General features: G+C 33.3%; 1 long non-coding RNA gene across 1 annotated transcript; it reads left to right on the top strand.

The window, feature by feature from the left end:
- The first annotated feature begins 514 nt into the window (after positions 1-514).
- On the top strand, positions 515-3,407 carry LOC127425876 (uncharacterized). The gene is made up of 3 exons (XR_007894705.1): positions 515-569; positions 1,446-1,491; positions 2,783-3,407. It is a non-coding gene; the product is annotated as an uncharacterized LOC127425876 (long non-coding RNA).
- The last annotated feature ends 2,596 nt before the right edge of the window (positions 3,408-6,003 follow it).

Below are 6,003 nucleotides of genomic sequence, written 5' to 3'. Positions count from 1 at the left end.
TTGTGATAATTGCACTTACAGTTTAGAGAATGTTAAGACTGTTTAAAAAAAATAAAAAAATAAATGAGAGTGCAATTGAGAAAAACTGTAACTGAAGAATTAATGCAAGTGCTTTTATAAAATGATAAGCTTCACATTTCTGTGTTTAAACCCTCCAAAAATTGGACCCATTCACTTTCATTGACCCCATTCACTTCCATTGTAAGGGTCTCACTGGAACCTTGATTTTTGCTTTTTTTTTTTTTTTAAGAAAAGGAGAGACATCAAGCCACAACTGCTGTTGATTGAGCATAACTTATATTGAACCCCGAACATTCCTTTAAGTTAAAGATAAAATATAAGAGAATTAAAGACATGCCTGAGTCTAGCTTATCTTTTCCTCTATATGTCTATGTTATACGGATGGATGGAGAGAGAGAGATAGATATGTGAGTGAATGCAAATGTGTGTGTGGTGTAGGAGGGGGAGATAAAGTGAAGCTCTGACAGCTCCTCTGTGTCATAATGTCACTGGTCTGAGACAGAAATGGCTTCCCTTAATCACTCACCTTTTCCACTCTATCATCACAGGTAAGAGTAACTTCTTTCTTTCTCTTACCATTTACCAAATTCTTCATTTCTACTTATTTACACTAACACATTAATGAGGGAACCCAAAAGCATCATGAAACATCACATTTTATGTTTAACCTCTCGCCACCCTTAAGCGTATCAACAAAAACATCACACACCTACAGTACATTTAAACAGCAGAGACTTTCAGAAGCTACACTTCCATAAACACACACATACACTTACATGTAAACAAACATGTAGCCAAAGAGTAAATTCTTGCTCTCATGCCAGCCTGGAGTAACTTTGTATTTTTGGTACTAAACAGACCATGTCATCATCTATTAAAAGGCATTATACTACTCTCATTGAGCATATTAACTTGAACACTTGAAATATTGTTTGGCCATTAATGCAGCATTTACTGGTCTGCCTTTCACAGTAAATGTACTTCTAATTCCATGTGCTGAAGCGGCACTTACTGAGACATTAACTCAATGAGAAGAAGAGAAATATGAAAGAGAAACATGATCCACTAAGGCAAAAAGGGTATGATTTTGAAGATCTTGCAGTAAAGAAACAGATTGACAACTGCTGCATTAAGAACATTATGTTTACAATATAAAAGGCATAACAGCTTAAAATATTTAATATTTAACCACATCCTCCGCAGTTTTAGCAATAAATGCATTGAGTTAATACGCGTTAATACAAATTGTATATCCTTTCTTATATGCTAAAATGAGAACATTCCTGACCCATGACTTATAAAGAAATATATATCTTTTATATGTTACAAATATTATTATTTTTTCCAATTATTTGTCTTCTTTATCTTATTTATGTATGCATTTTGGTTGGTTTATACATATTTATTTATTTTTATTTTTTTAGTTCACCTGAGGGGTATTCCAGAAAGCAGGTTAAGTGACTTACCCAGGTAAGTTTAGTCAGAGTAAGCGGATAACCTCCGCTTTCGGTTCCAAAAACTGAGGTAACTTCCTGGGTATGTTAGTAGCCAAAGCAACTTACTCTCTGAACATAACCTTCTCCGGAGTAGGAGTTTATTTCAGGTAGATGTCAGTACATTTCAGAGGTTGTCAGTGCATGCTTGCCCTTTTGATAGCGACACAGTAGGCATGGAAACTCAGATTAAGCACACGATTATACTTTTAAAGAATTAGTTATGGTAAAATGCAATCTTTACTTCACCTCACAAATCTGCTTCTCCCTGGCATTTCCAGTCTCACATACCGCAGATTTGCATTCAAAAATGAAATAATTGTGTACATTGTGCTTTTTCTTTTGATGATACATTTTTAATACTGTAACATTTTTAACGAAGAACACATTGGACAGGCCTCCACACTCTTAAACGTAAAGAAAGGCCTTTATGTATCTATATTTAGCCTTTCTACTAAATAATTTTATTTCATGATATTAATTTAATGAACATATCTATAAATATCAAAGAATAAAATTATTATAGCAACCTTTTTACAGTTCCTTCTGTCAATGAATATTTATGTTATTTATAACATTCCATTCCATAGTAAAAATATGCAGGTAATGTCTGCCAATTCAAAGCTTCTTCACTAACTACACTACCGGTCAAAAGTTTTGAAACTCTTGACTGAAATGTTTCCATGATCTTAAAAATCTTTTGATCTGAAGGCATATGATTAAATGTTTGAAATTATTTTTGTAGACAAAAATATAATAGTGCCACCATATTAATTTATTTCATTATTAAATTAAAATTTAATAAAAAAATAAATGTGTTCGCTGGTCATGTGATTTTGTCTGGAGATCTGTCTGTGTGAAATCTATCGATGATGCTGAGGAACATCCCAGTGGAGGATGAAGGCCTGTTTTGGGGCATTTTCATATCAACAAACTCAGCTGTTCTAGAAGGAGGTGGTACGAAACTCAGCATCTGCAAAGAACTAGCTAAGAGAAGGGGAGGGGTTTGAAGGATCTCAATATACAAAACAATAGTCAGATGCATAATTTATATTGGGTTCGGCTATGCTCGTGATTGGGAGGGCCATTTGCCATTTTTGTTATCTAATGCAATGATATTTGTTAATTTTAAGTGTCTAAATACTTTCTGGGGTCAATCTAGAGTAAAGACCATAACATATTAAGAAATATTTTTGGGAGCAGATTACATTCATCTCAGACAATAAGATGTCCCAGAAAGAAATTTGTATTGTACCTCTTTGCTTCAGATCTTTGCTCAGGTGTGTTTGAAGAGTCTGTGGGCACTTTAATTGCCATTGTTGTGGCAGCTGTTGGTGTGGCAGCAGGACTGGTTGCGGTGATACTGACTCAGTTCAAGGACAAACTGAACTTCCTGCAGAAATGACGGGACAGTGATGGCAATGGATTATGGTGGTTAGGAGAGTGAGGAGGTATAAGTAAACAAGCTGGCACAGTATGTGACAGAATGACATCAGTGAAAGGAAAGACATTTATCTCACCTCATTGCTAGAATAATCAGGTGATTACATTAATGAACAGATACAGTGACCCCTAGGGTTGCCACCCATCCAGGATTTTCCAGGATAGTCCTGATTACTCAATTCAATTTGATGGAAATTTGTTATGAAATTGAAACGCATAAATCTTGAAATAGGTACAGTAAATCTTGAAAATATTTTTTGAGTAAATATGTATGTACATTTATTTGATTTCCTTTGGTTTAAATGTACGGATGTTATTTTTAGACTTTATACATACCTTTATGTTTTATACATACATTATACATTTTAAAACATTTAAATGTTCAGTGTGAACCATAAACTCAAGAAAACTGATTAGGGACAGAATGAGTAAATAATATGTAAAACTTGTACACACACACACATAAAACAATTTTAAAACCTTTTTTTATTTTATTTTTTTTTTTTTACACATTTAAATTTCATGATAAATTCCATCAAATTGAATTGAGTAATCTTTTAAAAAATGTAATATTTTAAGTTAAATTTAATTTTTAATTTTTGATCAATTTTGTTATGAAATTGAAATGTGTATCTTAAAAAATGGGCTAAAATATTGTTTTGAGTGTACTGATGTTATTGTTTGATTGAATTGTATGCTATATATATGTGGTAATTTCCATATCAAACAAGGAGTAGCCTAAACAATAATAAATAATGTTTTATTTCTTGTATGATGGCCTGGAATATGTTTTTCGGTCATTGATCAGGTGTCCAGGAATTTTAGAGGGCCATGGTGGCAAGCCTAGTGACCCCCCACAACACACACCCAGTCAAGTCTAATATGAGCAAGAGCTGCTGATGTATGAACTGTTTAGCATTTGTGAACTTAGAAATACCGGGATTTCTGCATGAACGGCTATTAAAATTCAAAATTTGTTTCAGTTCATTTATTTTTGGGGGATGTCTTGCCTGAACAGGCTGCTTCAGATCATGTCACAACATTTTATTGGTATGGTAGTAAGAATTCAAATGTGGCCACTCTTTTTCTAAAATACAGAATTTCTTATGTAATCGTTTTTGCAATATATTTACTTGTCTTGAAATATTGGTGTATTGCATGCTGAAACTTCTTAAGAGTTTTACAGTATATAGAAAGATGGCCAGTCATTCAACAAAAATCCATACTGTGTGTGTTGATTTCATGCAATGCTCTTCATTTGTTAATGTGACTGACATGGGCATCAGTTTATATTTTAGGAGCCATCTGTGAGCAAATCTGAATAATTCCAAAGGTTTTACCAACTGAAAGTTTCACTTCTCACTGCTCAAGTTCTGCAAAACTGTCTGAACACTGAAACATTTTTATTGTCTGTCAGAGTCCTTTGTCTCAGCCAGTAATGTAGTTCCTCTTTTTATCCTTCATCCACTGAATGTGCTAATTGTTTAAAATACCAGATTCATGGAAAACTTCTTAATAGTTACCAAAATCTCATTAATGGTTGATAACGGACCAGAATATGCCAGCTGTGTTCAGGCCCTAAGGTAATTCAGCAGTTTCCACTAGAGTAGCTTGACAAGTGTTAATATCATTAAAATGTTACTGTTGTTGTAGGTCAATAAATTATATATATATATTAAATAAAGTTGCCTAAACACGCCTATAAACAAGAGAAATGGAAATAATGTATGTGCACAATTTGTTTTTTTTTTTTTTTTTTTTTACTATTTCAAGCAGTCTTTTTAATGTGTCATTTGTTAGTGTTTAGGCCTTCACATGCCTAATATTGAGTAGATGGTCTTCAGATTAAAGTAGTAGCTGATTAATATACCTGGCCCTTAATGTAATATTTCGGGTTCAATACAAGTTAAAATTTAAGTTAAAACTGCATTTGTGGCATAATACTGATTACCAAAAAAATGTAAAATCTGAGTTCCAGTGAGGCACTTACAATGGAAGTGAATGGAGGACAATCCATGTTAAAATACTCACTGTTTTAAAAGTACAGCAGCAAGACAAAAACAATATGTGTGTTAACATGATTTTAGTGTGATAAAATCATTTAATAGCCTTTTTTGTGTAAAGATATAGCCAGTTTTACAACTTCGCTGCCATGACGATATAAAGTAAACAAACCCTAAAACGACCGTAAAAATTACGATTTAAACAACTTTATAGCTCAAATAATACACAGGTTTTTACATAAGAATTCATGTAAATTATTTTATAAAATTATAAGCTTCACGTCTACCTTAAAACCATGCAAAAACTGTCCCCATTCACCTGCACTGTAGTGCAGTTTTGCTTCTTTTTTTAAAGAAAAGGAGGGATTATTATCGAGGGAGGCGAAATAATTTTTTGCAGTAATCAACATTATGGCACAAATGCTGTCGATTGAACACTGGTGTATTCCTTTAACAGTCATGTATTATTATTATTATTATTTAGGATACTTTAAGCATAAACTATAATCTTATATCAGCACTCGCTACGTAAGACCTTTTCTCAACATATAGACCTGATCTAGGATCAGTTTTCCTCTTTTGATCTCAAGACAATACTCATACTATGCTTTAGCATCTTGTTTTGATTCAAGAATTTAATTGCAGAGTTCTCATTTTCACCTCTGTGCCTTTTGTCACATCCACCTGGGTCCTTTCTTAACACCTCAGAAACAGCCAGTTGTGTACATATTTGTGACTGCACGCTTTTGTCCCATGGGCTTAAGTTTGTTTCCTGTGAAAATCACTCATCTATTCTCCTGGCAGAAATAAACAACTTGTATTCTCTCTGGTGTCTTCTCTGTATTGTGTTACATGAGTAAATATATTATGGCATTTCTTCCATGCCAGCACAAGCCTGTTTTTAAGGATGGCAAAAACAGTCACCAACAAAAGTGGATTAAATTTTTTGAGTGGTTGAAACCTTTTCAAAGTGGGAACACAGAGTGGAAGGCACCTTCCTTAACATGAAACATAAAAACATTTGTATATTAATATCAATGAGA

The sequence above is a fragment of the Myxocyprinus asiaticus genome, chromosome 3 (genome assembly GCF_019703515.2).
Source record: "Myxocyprinus asiaticus isolate MX2 ecotype Aquarium Trade chromosome 3, UBuf_Myxa_2, whole genome shotgun sequence".
In the NCBI taxonomy this organism is placed as follows: Eukaryota; Metazoa; Chordata; class Actinopteri; order Cypriniformes; family Catostomidae; genus Myxocyprinus; species Myxocyprinus asiaticus.
Note: the sequence above shows the minus strand (reverse complement) of the source record. Positions and strands in the feature narration are given on the sequence as shown.